Source organism: Lissotriton vulgaris, chromosome 1_1 (assembly GCF_964263255.1).
Source record: "Lissotriton vulgaris chromosome 1_1, aLisVul1.2, whole genome shotgun sequence".
Taxonomy (NCBI): Eukaryota; Metazoa; Chordata; class Amphibia; order Caudata; family Salamandridae; genus Lissotriton; species Lissotriton vulgaris.
Window position 1 is genome coordinate 768,731,733 of NC_141685.1, and position 15,998 is coordinate 768,747,730.

Sequence of the window (15,998 nt, forward strand, 5' to 3'; positions counted from 1 at the left end):
CCGGGCCGACGATGGCTGAAATGCCAGAAACCGGTCCCCGGAAGCTTGTTTCCTTCCCAGTATAAGAATTGGCTTGGTAGTTTGGTTTGCCCTGTTACCATCATGCACTGGGACAGGAACAGACTAATTTGCATGTAGCCAGGTTCTGAGCTGGGATGGGGCAGTGAGCTAAAAAACGGTGATGGATCAAGCCCTGATCTTTGGACTGGGTAAGAGTGGTCTGCTTAATTCAGACACTCTGTTCATCACCACCCCCTTTTCTGAATCATTTTGTCCACCATAAGCGTGGAAGGGTATACTCAGATGTGAGTCCCTTGCTCATTGCACCATCAGGATTCAAGCAAGCTGGGCCGACGACGGCTGAAATGCCAGAAACCGGTCCCCGGAAGCTTGTTTCCTTCCCAGTATAAAAATTGGCTTGGTAGTTTGGTTTGCCCTGTTCCCATCATGCACTGGGACAGGAACAGACTAATTTGCATGTAGCCAGGTTCTGAGCTGGGATGGTGCAGTGAGCTAAAAAACGGTGATGGATCAAGCCCTGATCTTTGGACTGGGTAAGAGTGGTCTGCTTAATTCAGACACTCTGTTCATCACCACCCCCTTTTCTGAATCATTTTGTCCACCATAAGCGTGGAAGGGTATACTCAGATGTGAGTCCCTTGCTCATTGCACCATCAGGATTCAAGCAAGCCGGGCCGACGACGGCTGAAATGCCAGAAACCGGTCCCCGGAAGCTTGTTTCCTTCCCAGTATAAGAATTGGCTTGGTAGTTTGGTTTGCCCTGTTCCCATCATGCACTGGGACAGGAACAGACTAATTTGCATGTAGCCAGGTTCTGAGCTGGGATGGTGCAGTGAGCTAAAAAACGGTGATGGATCAAGCCCTGATCTTTGGACTGGGTAAGAGTGGTCTGCTTAATTCAGACACTCTGTTCATCACCACCCCCTTTTCTGAATCATTTTGTCCACCATAAGCGTGGAAGGGTATACTCAGATGTGAGTCCCTTGCTCATTGCACCATCAGGATTCAAGCAAGCCGGGCCGACGACGGCTGAAATGCCAGAAACCGGACCCCGGAAGCTTGTTTCCTTCCCAGTATAAGAATTGGCTTGGTAGCTTGGTTTGCCCTGTTCCCATCATGCACTGGGACAGGAACAGAATAATTTGCATGTAGCCAGGTTCTGAGCTGGGATGGTGCAGTGAGCTAAAAAACAGTGATGGATCAAGCCCTGATCTTTGGACTGGGTAAGAGTGGTCTGCTTAATTCAGACACTCTGTTCATCACCACCCCCTTTTCTGAATCATTTTGTCCACCATAAGCGTGGAAGGGTATACTCAGATGTGAGTCCCTTGCTCATTGCACCATCAGGATTCAAGCAAGCCGGGCCGACGACGGCTGAAATGCCAGAAACCGGTCCCCGGAAGCTTGTTTCCTTCCCAGTATAAGACTTGGCTTGGTAGTTTTGTTTGCCCTGTTCCCATCATGCACTGGGACAGGAACAGACTCATTTGCATGTAGCCAGGTTCTGAGCTGGGATGGTACAGTGAGCTAAATAACGGTGATGGATCAAGCCCTGATCTTTGACTGGGTAAGAGTGGTCTGCTTAATTCAGACACTCTGTTCATCACCACCCCCTTTTCTGAATCATTTTGTCCACCATAAGCGTGGAAGGGTATACTCAGATGTGAGTCCCTTGCTCATTGCACCATCAGGATTCAAGCAAGCCGGGCCGACCACGCCTGAAATGCCAGAAACCGGTCCCCGGAAGCTTGTTTCCTTCCCAGTATAAGAATTGGCTTGGTAGTTTGGTTTGCCCTGTTCACATCATGCACATGGACAGGAACAGACTAATTTGCATGTAGCCAGGTTCTGAGCTGGGATGGTGCAGTGAGCTAAAAAACGGTGATGGATCAAGCCCTGATCTTTGGACTGGGTAAGAGTGGTCTGCTTAATTCAGACACTCTGTTCATCACCACCCCCTTTTCTGAATCATTTTGTCCACCATAAGCGTGGAAGGGTATACTCAGATGTAAGTCCCTTGCTCATTGCACCATCAGGATTCAAGCAAGCCGGGCCGACGATGGCTGAAATGCCAGAAACCGGTCCCCGGAAGCTTGTTTCCTTCCCAGTATAAGAATTGGCTTGGTAGTTTGGTTTGCCCTGTTCCCATCATGCACTGGGACAGGAACAGACTAATTTGCATGTAGCCAGGTTCTGAGCTGGGATGGTGCAGTGAGCTAAAAAACGGTGATGGATCAAGCCCCGATCTTTGGACTGGGTAAGAGTGGTTTGCTTAATTCAGACACTCTGTTCATCACCACCCCCTTTTCTGAATCATTTTGTCCACCATAAGCGAGGAAAGGTATACTAAGATGTGAGTCCCTTGCTCATTGCACCATCAGGATTCAAGCAAGCCGGGCCGATGACGGCTGAAATGCCAGAAACAGGTCCCCGGAAGCTTGTTTCCTTCCCAGTATAAGAATTGGCTTCGTAGTTTGGTTTGCCCTGTTCCCATCATGCACTTGGACAGGAACAGACTAATTTGCATGTAGCCAGGTTCTGAGCTGGGATGGTGCAGTGAGCTAAAAAACGGTGATGGATCAAGCCCTGATCTTTCGACTGGGTAAGAGTGGTCTGCTTAACTCAGACACTCTGTTCATCACCACCCCCTTTTCTGAATCATTTTGTCCACCATAAGCGTGGAAGGGTATACTCAGATGTGAGTCCCTTGCACATTGCACCATCAGGATTCAAGCAAGCCGGGCCGACGATGGCTGAAATGCCAGAAACCGGTCCCCGGAAGCTTGTTTCCTTCCCAGTATAAGAATTGGCTTGGTAGTTTGGTTTGCCCTGTTACCATCATGCACTGGGACAGGAACAGACTAATTTGCATGTAGCCAGGTTCTGAGCTGGGATGGTGCAGTGAGCTAAAAAACGGTGATGGATCAAGCCCTGATCTTTGGACTGGGTAAGAGTGGTCTGCTTAATTCAGACACTCTGTTCATCACCACCCCCTTTTCTGAATCATTTTGTCCACCATAAGCGTGGAAGGGTATACTCAGATGTGAGTCCCTTGCTCATTGCACGATCAGGATTCAAGCAAGCCGGGCCGACGACGGCTGAAATGCCAGAAACCGGTCCCTGGAAGCTTGTTTCCTTCCCAGTATAAGAATTGGCTTGGTAATTTGATTTTCCCTGTTCCCATCATGCACTGGGACAGGAACAGACTAATTTGCATGTAGTCAGGTTCTGAGCTGGGATGGTGCAGTGAGCTACAAAACGGTGATGGATCAAGCCCTGATCTTTGGACTGGGTAAGAGTGGTCTGCTTAATTCAGACACTCTGTTCATCACCACCCCCTTTTCTGAATCATTTTGTCCACCATAAGCGTGGAAGGGTATACTCAGATGTGAGTCCCTTGCTCATTGCACCATCAGGATTCAAGCAAGCCGGGCCGACGACGGCTGAAATGCCAGAAACCGGTCCCCGGAAGCTTGTTTCCTTCCCCGTATAAAAATTGGCTTGGTAGTTTGGTTTGCCCTGTTCCCATCATGCCCTGGGACAGGAACAGACTAATTTGCATGTAGCCAGGTGCTGAGCTGGGATGGTGCAGTGAGCTAAAAAACGGTGATGATCAAGCCCTGATCTTTGGACTGGGTAAGAGTGGTCTGCTTAATTCAGACACTCTGTTCGTCACCACCCCCTTTTCTGAATCATTTTGTCCGCCATAAGCGTGGAAGGGTATACTCAGATGTGAGTCCCTTGCTCATTGCACCATCAGGATTCATGCAAGCCGGGCCGACGACGGCTGAAATGCCAGAAACCGGTCCCCGGAAGCTTGTTTCCTTCCCAGTATAAGAATTGGCTTGGTAGTTTGGTTTGCCCTGTTCCCATCATGCACTGGGACAGGAACAGACTAATTTGCATGTAGCCAGGTTCTGAGCTGGGATGGTGCAGTGAGCTAAAAAACGGTGATGGATCAAGCCCTGATCTTTGGACTGGGTAAGAGTGGTCTGCTTAATTCAGACACTCTGTTCATCACCACCCCCTTTTCTGAATCATTTTGTCCACCATAAGCGTGGAAGGGTATACTCAGATGTGAGTCCCTTGCTCATTGCACCATCAGGATTCAAGCAAGCCGGGCCGACGACGGCTGAAATGCCAGAAACCGGACCCCGGAAGCTTGTTTCCTTCCCAGTATAAGAATTGGCTTGGTAGCTTGGTTTGCCCTGTTCCCATCATGCACTGGGACAGGAACAGAATAATTTGCATGTAGCCAGGTTCTGAGCTGGGATGGTGCAGTGAGCTAAAAAACAGTGATGGATCAAGCCCTGATCTTTGGACTGGGTAAGAGTGGTCTGCTTAATTCAGACACTCTGTTCATCACCACCCCCTTTTCTGAATCATTTTGTCCACAATAAGCGTGGAAGGGTATACTCAGATGTGAGTCCCTTGCTCATTGCACCATCAGGATTCAAGCAAGCCGGGCCGACGACGGCTGAAATGCCAGAAACCGGTCCCCGGAAGCTTGTTTCCTTCCCAGTATAAGACTTGGCTTGGTAGTTTCGTTTGCCCTGTTCCCATCATGCACTGGGACAGGAACAGACTCATTTGCATGTAGCCAGGTTCTGAGCTGGGATGGTACAGTGAGCTAAAAAACGGTGATGGATCAAGCCCTGATCTTTGACTGGGTAAGAGTGGTCTGCTTAATTCAGACACTCTGTTCATCACCACCCCCTTTTCTGAATCATTTTGTCCACCATAAGCGTGGAAGGGTATACTCAGATGTGAGTCCCTTGCTCATTGCACCATCAGGATTCAAGCAAGCCGGGCCGACCACGCCTGAAATGCCAGAAACCGGTCCCCGGAAGCTTGTTTCCTTCCCAGTATAAGAATTGGCTTGGTAGTTTGGTTTGCCCTGTTCACATCATGCACTGGGACAGGAACAGACTAATTTGCATGTAGCCAGGTTCTGAGCTGGGATGGTGCAGTGAGCTAAAAAACGGTGATGGATCAAGCCCTGATCTTTGGACTGGGTAAGAGTGGTCTGCTTAATTCAGACACTCTGTTCATCACCACCCCCTTTTCTGAATCATTTTGTCCACCATAAGCGTGGAAGGGTATACTCAGATGTAAGTCCCTTGCTCATTGCACCATCAGGATTCAAGCAAGCCGGGCCGACGACGGCTGAAATGCCAGAAACCGGTCCCCGGAAGCTTGTTTCCTTCCCAGTATAAGAATTGGCTTGGTAGTTTGGTTTGCCCTGTTCCCATCATGCACTGGGACAGGAACAGACTAATTTGCATGTAGCCAGGTTCTGAGCTGGGATGGTGCAGTGAGCTAAAAAACGGTGATGGATCAAGCCCTGATCTTTGGACTGGGTAAGAGTGGTTTGCTTAATTCAGACACTCTGTTCATCACCACCCCCTTTTCTGAATCATTTTGTCCACCATAAGCGAGGAAAGGTATACTAAGATGTGAGTCCCTTGCTCATTGCACCATCAGGATTCAAGCAAGCCGGGCCGATGACGGCTGAAATGCCAGAAACAGGTCCCCGGAAGCTTGTTTCCTTCCCAGTATAAGAATTGGCTTCGTAGTTTGGTTTGCCCTGTTCCCATCATGCACTTGGACAGGAACAGACTAATTTGCATGTAGCCAGGTTCTGAGCTGGGATGGTGCAGTGAGCTAAAAAACGGTGATGGATCAAGCCCTGATCTTTCGACTGGGTAAGAGTGGTCTGCTTAACTCAGACACTCTGTTCATCACCACCCCCTTTTCTGAATCATTTTGTCCACCATAAGCGTGGAAGGGTATACTCAGATGTGAGTCCCTTGCACATTGCACCATCAGGATTCAAGCAAGCCGGGCCGACGATGGCTGAAATGCCAGAAACCGGTCCCCGGAAGCTTGTTTCCTTCCCAGTATAAGAATTGGCTTGGTAGTTTGGTTTGCCCTGTTACCATCATGCACTGGGACAGGAACAGACTAATTTGCATGTAGCCAGGTTCTGAGCTGGGATGGTGCAGTGAGCTAAAAAACGGTGATGGATCAAGCCCTGATCTTTGGACTGGGTAAGAGTGGTCTGCTTAATTCAGACACTCTGTTCATCACCACCCCCTTTTCTGAATCATTTTGTCCACCATAAGCGTGGAAGGGTATACTCAGATGTGAGTCCCTTGCTCATTGCACGATCAGGATTCAAGCAAGCCGGGCCGACGACGGCTGAAATGCCAGAAACCGGTCCCTGGAAGCTTGTTTCCTTCCCAGTATAAGAATTGGCTTGGTAGTTTGGTTTGCCCTGTTCCCATCATGCACTGGGACAGGAACAGACTAATTTGCATGTAGCCAGGTTCTGAGCTGGGATGGTGCAGTGAGCTAAAAAACGGTGATGGATCAAGCCCTGATCTTTGGACTGGGTAAGAGTGGTCTGCTTAATTCAGACACTCTGTTCATCACCACCCCCTTTTCTGAATCATTTTGTCCACCATAAGCGTGGAAGGGTATACTCAGATGAGAGTCCCTTGCTCATTGCACCATCAGGATTCAAGCAAGCCGGGCCGACGACTGCTGAAATGCCAGAAACCGGTCCCCGTAAGGTTATTTCCTTCCCAGTATAAAAATTGGCTTGGTAGTTTGGTTTGCCCTGTTCACATCATGCACTGGGACAGGAACAGACTAATTTGCATGTAGCCAGGTTCTGAGCTGGGATGGTGCAGTGAGCTAAAAAACGGTGATGGATCAAGCCCTGATCTTTGGACTGGGTAAGAGTGGTCTGCTTAATTCAGACACTCTGTTCATCACCACCCCCTTTTCTGAATCATTTTGTCCACCATAAGCGTGGAAGGGTATACACAGATGTGAGTCCCTTGCTCATTGCACCATCAGGATTCAAGCAAGCCGGGCCGACGACGGCTGAAATGCCAGAAACCGGTCCCCGGAAGCTTGTTTCCTTCCCAGTATAAGAATTGGCTTGGTAGTTTGGTTTGCCCTGTTCACATCATGCACTGGGACAGGAACAGACTAATTTGCATGTAGCCAGGTTCTGAGCTGGGATGGTGCAGTGAGCTAAAAAACGGTGATGGATCAAGCCCTGATCTTTGGACTGGGTAAGAGTGGTCTGCTTAATTCAGACACTCTGTTCATCACCACCCCCTTTTCTGAATCATTTTGTCCACCATAAGCGTGGAAGGGTATACTCAGATGTGAGTCCCTTGCTCATTGCACCATCAGGATTCAAGCAAGCCGGGCCGACGATGGCTGAAATGCCAGAAACCGGTCCCCGGAAGCTTGTTTCCTTCCCAGTATAAGAATTGGCTTGGTAGTTTGGTTTGCCCTGTTCCCATCATGCACTGGGACAGGAACAGACTAATTTGCATGTAGCCAGGTTCTGAGCTGGGATGGTGCAGTGAGCTAAAAAACGGTGATGGATCAAGCCCTGATCTTTGGACTGGGTAAGAGTGGTCTGCTTAATTCAGACACTCTGTTCATCACCACCCCCTTTTCTGAATCATTTTGTCCACCATAAGTGTGGAAGGGTATACTCAGATGTGAGTCCCTTGCTCATTGCACCATCAGGATTCAAGCAAGCCGGGCCGACGACGGCTGAAATGCCAGAAACCGGTCCCCGGAAGCTTGTTTCCTTCCCAGTATAAGAATTGGCTTGGTATTTTGGTTTGCCCTGTTCCCATCATGCACTGGGACAGGAACAGACTCATTTGCATGTAGCCAGGTTCTGAGCTGGGATGGTGCAGTGAGCTAAAAAACGGTGATGGATCAAGCCCTGATCTTTGGACTGGGTAAGAGTGGTCTGCTTAATTCAGACACTCTGTTCATCACCACCCCCTTTTCTGAATCATTTTGGCAACCATACGCGTGGAAGGGTATACTCAGATGAGAGTCCCTTGCTCATTGCACCATCCGGATTCAAGCAAGCCGGGCCGACGATGGCTGAAATGCCAGAAACCGGTCCCTGGAAGCTTGTTTCCTTCCCAGTGGAAGAATTGGCTTGGTAGTTTGGTTTGCCCTGTTCCCATTATGCACTCGGACAGGAACAGACTAATTTGCATGTAGCCAGGTTCTGAGCTGGGATGGTGCAGTGAGCTAAAATACGGTGATGGATCAAACCCTGATCTTTGGACTGGGTAAGAGTGGTCTGCTTAATTCAGACACTCTGTTCATCACCACCCCCTTTTCTGAATCATTTTGTTCACCATAAGCGTGGAAGGGTATACTCAGATGTGAGTCCCTTGCTCATTGCACCATCAGGATTCAAGCAAGCCGGGCCGAGGACGGCTGAAATGCCAGAAACCGGTCCCCGGAAGCTTGTTTCCTTCCCAGTATAAGAATTGGCTTGGTAGTTTGGTTTGCCCTGTTCCCATCATGCACTGGGCCAGGAACAGACTAATTTGCATGTAGCCAGGTTCTGAGCTGGGATGGTGCAGTGAGCTAAAAAACGGTGATGGATCAAGCCCTGATCTTTGGACTGGGTAAGAGTGGTCTGCTTAATTCAGACACTCTGTTCATCACCACCCCCTTTTCTGAATCATTTTGTCCACCATAAGCGTGGAAGGGTATACTCAGATGTAAGTCCCTTGCTCATTGCACCATCAGGATTCAAGCAAGCCGGGCCGACGACGGCTGAAATGCCAGAAACCGGTCCCCGGAAGCTTGTTTCCTTCCCAGTATAAGAATTGGCTTGGTAGTTTGGTTTGCCCTGTTCCCATCATGCACTGGGACAGGAACAGACTAATTTGCATGTAGCCAGGTTCTGAGCTGGGATGGTGCAGTGAGCTAAAAAACGGTGATGGATCAAGCCCTGATCTTTGGACTGGGTAAGAGTGGTTTGCTTAATTCAGACACTCTGTTCATCACCACCCCCTTTTCTGAATCATTTTGTCCACCATAAGCGAGGAAAGGTATACTAAGATGTGAGTCCCTTGCTCATTGCACCATCAGGATTCAAGCAAGCCGGGCCGATGACGGCTGAAATGCCAGAAACAGGTCCCCGGAAGCTTGTTTCCTTCCCAGTATAAGAATTGGCTTCGTAGTTTGGTTTGCCCTGTTCCCATCATGCACTTGGACAGGAACAGACTAATTTGCATGTAGCCAGGTTCTGAGCTGGGATGGTGCAGTGAGCTAAAAAACGGTGATGGATCAAGCCCTGATCTTTCGACTGGGTAAGAGTGGTCTGCTTAACTCAGACACTCTGTTCATCACCACCCCCTTTTCTGAATCATTTTGTCCACCATAAGCGTGGAAGGGTATACTCAGATGTGAGTCCCTTGCACATTGCACCATCAGGATTCAAGCAAGCCGGGCCGACGATGGCTGAAATGCCAGAAACCGGTCCCCGGAAGCTTGTTTCCTTCCCAGTATAAGAATTGGCTTGGTAGTTTGGTTTGCCCTGTTACCATCATGCACTGGGACAGGAACAGACTAATTTGCATGTAGCCAGGTTCTGAGCTGGGATGGTGCAGTGAGCTAAAAAACGGTGATGGATCAAGCCCTGATCTTTGGACTGGGTAAGAGTGGTCTGCTTAATTCAGACACTCTGTTCATCACCACCCCCTTTTCTGAATCATTTTGTCCACCATAAGCGTGGAAGGGTATACTCAGATGTGAGTCCCTTGCTCATTGCACGATCAGGATTCAAGCAAGCCGGGCCGACGACGGCTGAAATGCCAGAAACCGGTCCCTGGAAGCTTGTTTCCTTCCCAGTATAAGAATTGGCTTGGTAGTTTGGTTTGCCCTGTTCCCATCATGCACTGGGACAGGAACAGACTAATTTGCATGTAGCCAGGTTCTGAGCTGGGATGGTGCAGTGAGCTAAAAAACGGTGATGGATCAAGCCCTGATCTTTGGACTGGGTAAGAGTGGTCTGCTTAATTCAGACACTCTGTTCATCACCACCCCCTTTTCTGAATCATTTTGTCCACCATAAGCGTGGAAGGGTATACTCAGATGAGAGTCCCTTGCTCATTGCACCATCAGGATTCAAGCAAGCCGGGCCGACGACTGCTGAAATGCCAGAAACCGGTCCCCGTAAGGTTATTTCCTTCCCAGTATAAAAATTGGCTTGGTAGTTTGGTTTGCCCTGTTCACATCATGCACTGGGACAGGAACAGACTAATTTGCATGTAGCCAGGTTCTGAGCTGGGATGGTGCAGTGAGCTAAAAAACGGTGATGGATCAAGCCCTGATCTTTGGACTGGGTAAGAGTGGTCTGCTTAATTCAGACACTCTGTTCATCACCACCCCCTTTTCTGAATCATTTTGTCCACCATAAGCGTGGAAGGGTATACTCAGATGTGAGTCCCTTGCTCATTGCACCATCAGGATTCAAGCAAGCCGGGCCGACGATGGCTGAAATGCCAGAAACCGGTCCCCGGAAGCTTGTTTCCTTCCCAGTATAAGAATTGGCTTGGTAGTTTGGTTTGCCCTGTTCCCATCATGCACTGGGACAGGAACAGACTAATTTGCATGTAGCCAGGTTCTGAGCTGGGATGGTGCAGTGAGCTAAAAAACGGTGATGGATCAAGCCCTGATCTTTGGACTGGGTAAGAGTGGTCTGCTTAATTCAGACACTCTGTTCATCACCACCCCCTTTTCTGAATCATTTTGTCCACCATAAGTGTGGAAGGGTATACTCAGATGTGAGTCCCTTGCTCATTGCACCATCAGGATTCAAGCAAGCCGGGCCGACGACGGCTGAAATGCCAGAAACCGGTCCCCGGAAGCTTGTTTCCTTCCCAGTATAAGAATTGGCTTGGTATTTTGGTTTGCCCTGTTCCCATCATGCACTGGGACAGGAACAGACTCATTTGCATGTAGCCAGGTTCTGAGCTGGGATGGTGCAGTGAGCTAAAAAACGGTGATGGATCAAGCCCTGATCTTTGGACTGGGTAAGAGTGGTCTGCTTAATTCAGACACTCTGTTCATCACCACCCCCTTTTCTGAATCATTTTGGCAACCATACGCGTGGAAGGGTATACTCAGATGAGAGTCCCTTGCTCATTGCACCATCCGGATTCAAGCAAGCCGGGCCGACGACGGCTGAAATGCCAGAAACCGGTCCCTGGAAGCTTGTTTCCTTCCCAGTGTAAGAATTGGCTTGGTAGTTTGGTTTGCCCTGTTCCCATTATGCACTCGGACAGGAACAGACTAATTTGCATGTAGCCAGGTTCTGAGCTGGGATGGTGCAGTGAGCTAAAATACGGTGATGGATCAAACCCTGATCTTTGGACTGGGTAAGAGTGGTCTGCTTAATTCAGACACTCTGTTCATCACCACCCCCTTTTCTGAATCATTTTGTCCACCATAAGCGTGGAAGGGTATACTCAGATGTGAGTCCCTTGCTCATTGCACCATCAGGATTCAAGCAAGCCGGGCCGAGGACGGCTGAAATGCCAGAAACCGGTCCCCGGAAGCTTGTTTCCTTCCCAGTATAAGAATTGGCTTGGTAGTTTGGTTTGCCCTGTTCCCATCATGCACTGGGCCAGGAACAGACTAATTTGCATGTAGCCAGGTTCTGAGCTGGGATGGTGCAGTGAGCTAAAAAACGGTGATGGATCAAGCCCTGATCTTTGGACTGGGTAAGAGTGGTCTGCTTAATTCAGACACTCTGTTCATCACCACCCCCTTTTCTGAATCATTTTGTCCACCATAAGCGTGGAAGGGTATACTCAGATGTGAGTCCCTTGCTCATTGCACCATCAGGATTCAAGCAAGCCGGGCCGATGACGGCTGAAATGCCAGAAACCGGTCCCCGGAAGCTTGTTTCCTTCCCAGTATAAGAATTGGCTTGGTAGTTTGGTTTGCCCTGTTCCCATCATGCACTTGGACAGGAACAGACTAATTTGCATGTAGCCAGGTTCTGAGCTGGGATGGTGCAATGAGCTAAAAAACGGTGATGGATCAAGCCCTGATCTTTCGACTGGGTAAGAGTGGTCTGCTTAACTCAGACACTCTGTTCATCACCACCCACTTTTCTGAATCATTTTGTCCACCATAAGCGTGGAAGGGTATACTCAGATGTGAGTCCCTTGCTCATTGCACCATCAGGATTCAAGCAAGCCGGGCCGACGACGGCTGAAATGCCAGAAACCGGTCCCCGGAAGCTTGTTTCCCTCCCAGTATAAGAATTGGCGTGGTAGTTTGGTTTGCCCTGTTCCCATCATGCACTGGGACAGGAACAGACTAATTTGCATGTAGCCAGGTTCTGAGCTGGGATGGTGCAGTGAGCTAAAAAACGGTGATGGATCAAGCCCTGATCTTTGGACTGGGTAAGAGTGGTCTGCTTAATTCAGACACTCTGTTCATCACCACCCCCTTTTCTGAATCATTTTGTCCACCATAAGCGTGGAAGGGTATACTCAGATGTGAGTCCCTTGCTCATTGCACCATCAGGATTCAAGCAAGCCGGGCCGACGACGGCTGAAATGCCAGAAACCGGTCCCCGGAAGCTTGTTTCCTTCCCAGTATAAGAATTGGCTTGGTAGTTTGGTTTGCCCTGTTCACATCATGCACTGGGAAGGAAACAGACTAATTTGCATGTAGCCAGGTTCTGAGCTGGGATGGTGCAGTGAGCTAAAAAACGGTGATGGATCAAGCCCTGATCTTTGGACTGGGTAAGAGTTGTCTGCTTAATTCAGACACTCTGTTCATCACCACCCCCTTTTCTGAATCATTTTGTCCACCATAAGCGTGGAAGGGTATACTCAGATGTGAGTCCCTTGCTCATTGCACCATCAGGATTCAAGCAAGCCGGGCCGACGACGGCTGAAATGCCAGAAACCGGTCCCCGGAAGCTTGTTTCCTTCCCAGTATAAGAATTGGCTTGGTAGTTTGGTTTGCCCTGTTCCCATCATACACTGGGACAGGAACAGACTAATTTGCATGTAGCCAGGTTCTGAGCTGGGATGGTGCAGTGAGCTAAAAAACGGCGATGGATCAAGCCCTCATCTTTGGACTGGGTAAGAGTGGTCTGCTTAATTCAGACACTCTGTTCATCACCACCCCCTTTTCTGAATCATTTTGTCCACCATAAGCGTGGAAGGGTATACTCAGATGTGAGTCCCTTGCTCATTGCACCATCAGGATTCAAGCAAGCCGGGCCGACGACGGCTGAAATGCCAGAAACCGGTCCCCGGAAGCTTGTTTCCTTCCCAGTATAAGAATTGGCTTGGTAGTTTGGTTTGCCCTGTTCCCATCATGCACTGGGACAGGAACAGACTAAGTTTCATGTAGCCAGGTTCTGAGCTGGGATGGTGCAGTGAGCTAAAAAACGGTGATGATCAAGCCCTGATCTTTGGACTGGGTAAGAGTGGTCTGCTTAATTCAGACACTCTGTTCATCACCACCCCCTTTTCTGAATCATTTTGTCCACCATAAGCGTGGAAGGGTATACTCAGATGTGAGTCCCTTGCTCATTGCACCATCAGGATTCAAGCAAGCCGGGCCGACGACGGCTGAAATGCCAGAAACCGGTCCCCGGAAGCTTGTTTCCTTCCCAGTATAAGAATTGGATTGGTAGTTTGGTTTGCCCTGTTCCCATCATGCACTGGGACAGGAACAGACTCATTTGCATGTAGCCAGGTTCTGAGCTGGGATGGTGCAGTGAGCTAAAAAACAGTGATGGATCAAGCCCTGATCTTTGGACTGGGTAAGAGTGGTCTGCTTAATTCAGACACTCTGTTCATCACCACCCCCTTTTCAGAATCATTTTGTCCACCATAAGCGTGGAAGGGTATACTCAGATGTGAGTCCCTTGCTCATTGCACCATCAGGATTCAAGCAAGCCGGGCCGAGGACGGCTGAAATGCCAGAAACCGGTCCCCGGAAGCTTGTTTCCTTCCCAGTATAAGAATTGGCTTGGTAGTTTGGTTTGCCCTGTTCCCATCATGCACTGGGCCAGGAACAGACTAATTTGCATGTAGCCAGGTTCTGAGCTGGGATGGTGCAGTGAGCTAAAAAACGGTGATGGATCAAGCCCTGATCTTTGGACTGGGTAAGAGTGGTCTGCTTAATTCAGACACTCTGTTCATCACCACCCCCTTTTCTGAATCATTTTGTCCGCCATAAGCGTGGAAGGGTATACTAAGATGTGAGTCCCTTGCTCATTGCACCATCAGGATTCAAGCAAGCCGGGCCGATGACGGCTGAAATGCCAGAAACAGGTCCCCGGAAGCTTGTTTCCTTCCCAGTATAAGAATTGGCTTGGTAGTTTGGTTTGCCCTGTTCCCATCATGCACTTGGACAGGAACAGACTAATTTGCATGTAGCCAGGTTCTGATCTGGGATGGTGCAGTGAGCTAGAAAACGGTGATGGATCAAGCCCTGATCTTTTGACTGGGTAAGAGTGGTCTGCTTAACTCAGACACTCTGTTCATCACCACCCCCTTTTCTGAATCATTTTGTCCACCATAAGCGTGGAAGGGTATACTCAGATGTGAGTCCCTTGCTCATTGCACCATCAGGATTCAAGCAAGCCGGGCCGACGATGGCTGAAATGCCAGAAACCGGTCCCCGGAAGCTTGTTTCCTTCCCAGTATAAGAATTGGCTTGGTAGTTTGGTTTGCCCTGTTACCATCATGCACTGGGACAGGAACAGACTAATTTGCATGTAGCCAGGTTCTGAGCTGGGATGGGGCAGTGAGCTAAAAAACGGTGATGGATCAAGCCCTGATCTTTGGACTGGGTAAGAGTGGTCTGCTTAATTCAGACACTCTGTTCATCACCACCCCCTTTTCTGAATCATTTTGTCCACCATAAGCGTGGAAGGGTATACTCAGATGTGAGTCCCTTGCTCATTGCACCATCAGGATTCAAGCAAGCCGGGCCGACGACGGCTGAAATGCCAGAAACCGGACCCCGGAAGCTTGTTTCCTTCCCAGTATAAGAATTGGCTTGGTAGCTTGGTTTGCCCTGTTCCCATCATGCACTGGGACAGGAACAGAATAATTTGCATGTAGCCAGGTTCTGAGCTGGGATGGTGCAGTGAGCTAAAAAACAGTGATGGATCAAGCCCTGATCTTTGGACTGGGTAAGAGTGGTCTGCTTAATTCAGACACTCTGTTCATCACCACCCCCTTTTCTGAATCATTTTGTCCACCATAAGCGTGGAAGGGTATACTCAGATGTGAGTCCCTTGCTCATTGCACCATCAGGATTCAAGCAAGCCGGGCCGACGACGGCTGAAATGCCAGAAACCGGTCCCCGGAAGCTTGTTTCCTTCCCAGTATAAGAATTGGCTTGGTAGTTTGGTTTGCCCTGTTCACATCATGCACTGGGACAGGAACAGACTAATTTGCATGTAGCCAGGTTCTGAGCTGGGATGGTGCAGTGAGCTAAAAAACGGTGATGGATCAAGCCCTGATCTTTGGACTGGGTAAGAGTGGTCTGCTTAATTCAGACACTCTGTTCATCACCACCCCCTTTTCTGAATCATTTTGTCCACCATAAGCGTGGAAGGGTATACTCAGATGTGAGTCCCTTGCTCATTGCACCATCAGGATTCAAGCAAGCCGGGCCGACGATGGCTGAAATGCCAGAAACCGGTCCCCGGAAGCTTGTTTCCTTCCCAGTATAAGAATTGGCTTGGTAGTTTGGTTTGCCCTGTTCCCATCATGCACTGGGACAGGAACAGACTAATTTGCATGTAGCCAGGTTCTGAGCTGGGATGGTGCAGTGAGCTAAAAAACGGTGGTGGATCAAGCCCTGATCTTTGGACTGGGTAAGAGTGGTCTGCTTAATTTAGACACTCTGTTCATCACCACCCCCTTTTCTGAATCATTTTGTCCACCATAAACGTGGAAGGGTATACTCAGATGTGAGTCCCTTGCTCATTGCACCATCAGGATTCAAGCAAGCCGGGCCGACGACGGCTGAAATGCCAGAAACCGGACCCCGGAAGCTTGTTTCCTTCCCAGTATAAGAATTGGCTTGGTAGTTTGGTTTGCCCTGTTCCCATCATGCACTGGGACAGGAACAGAATAATTTGC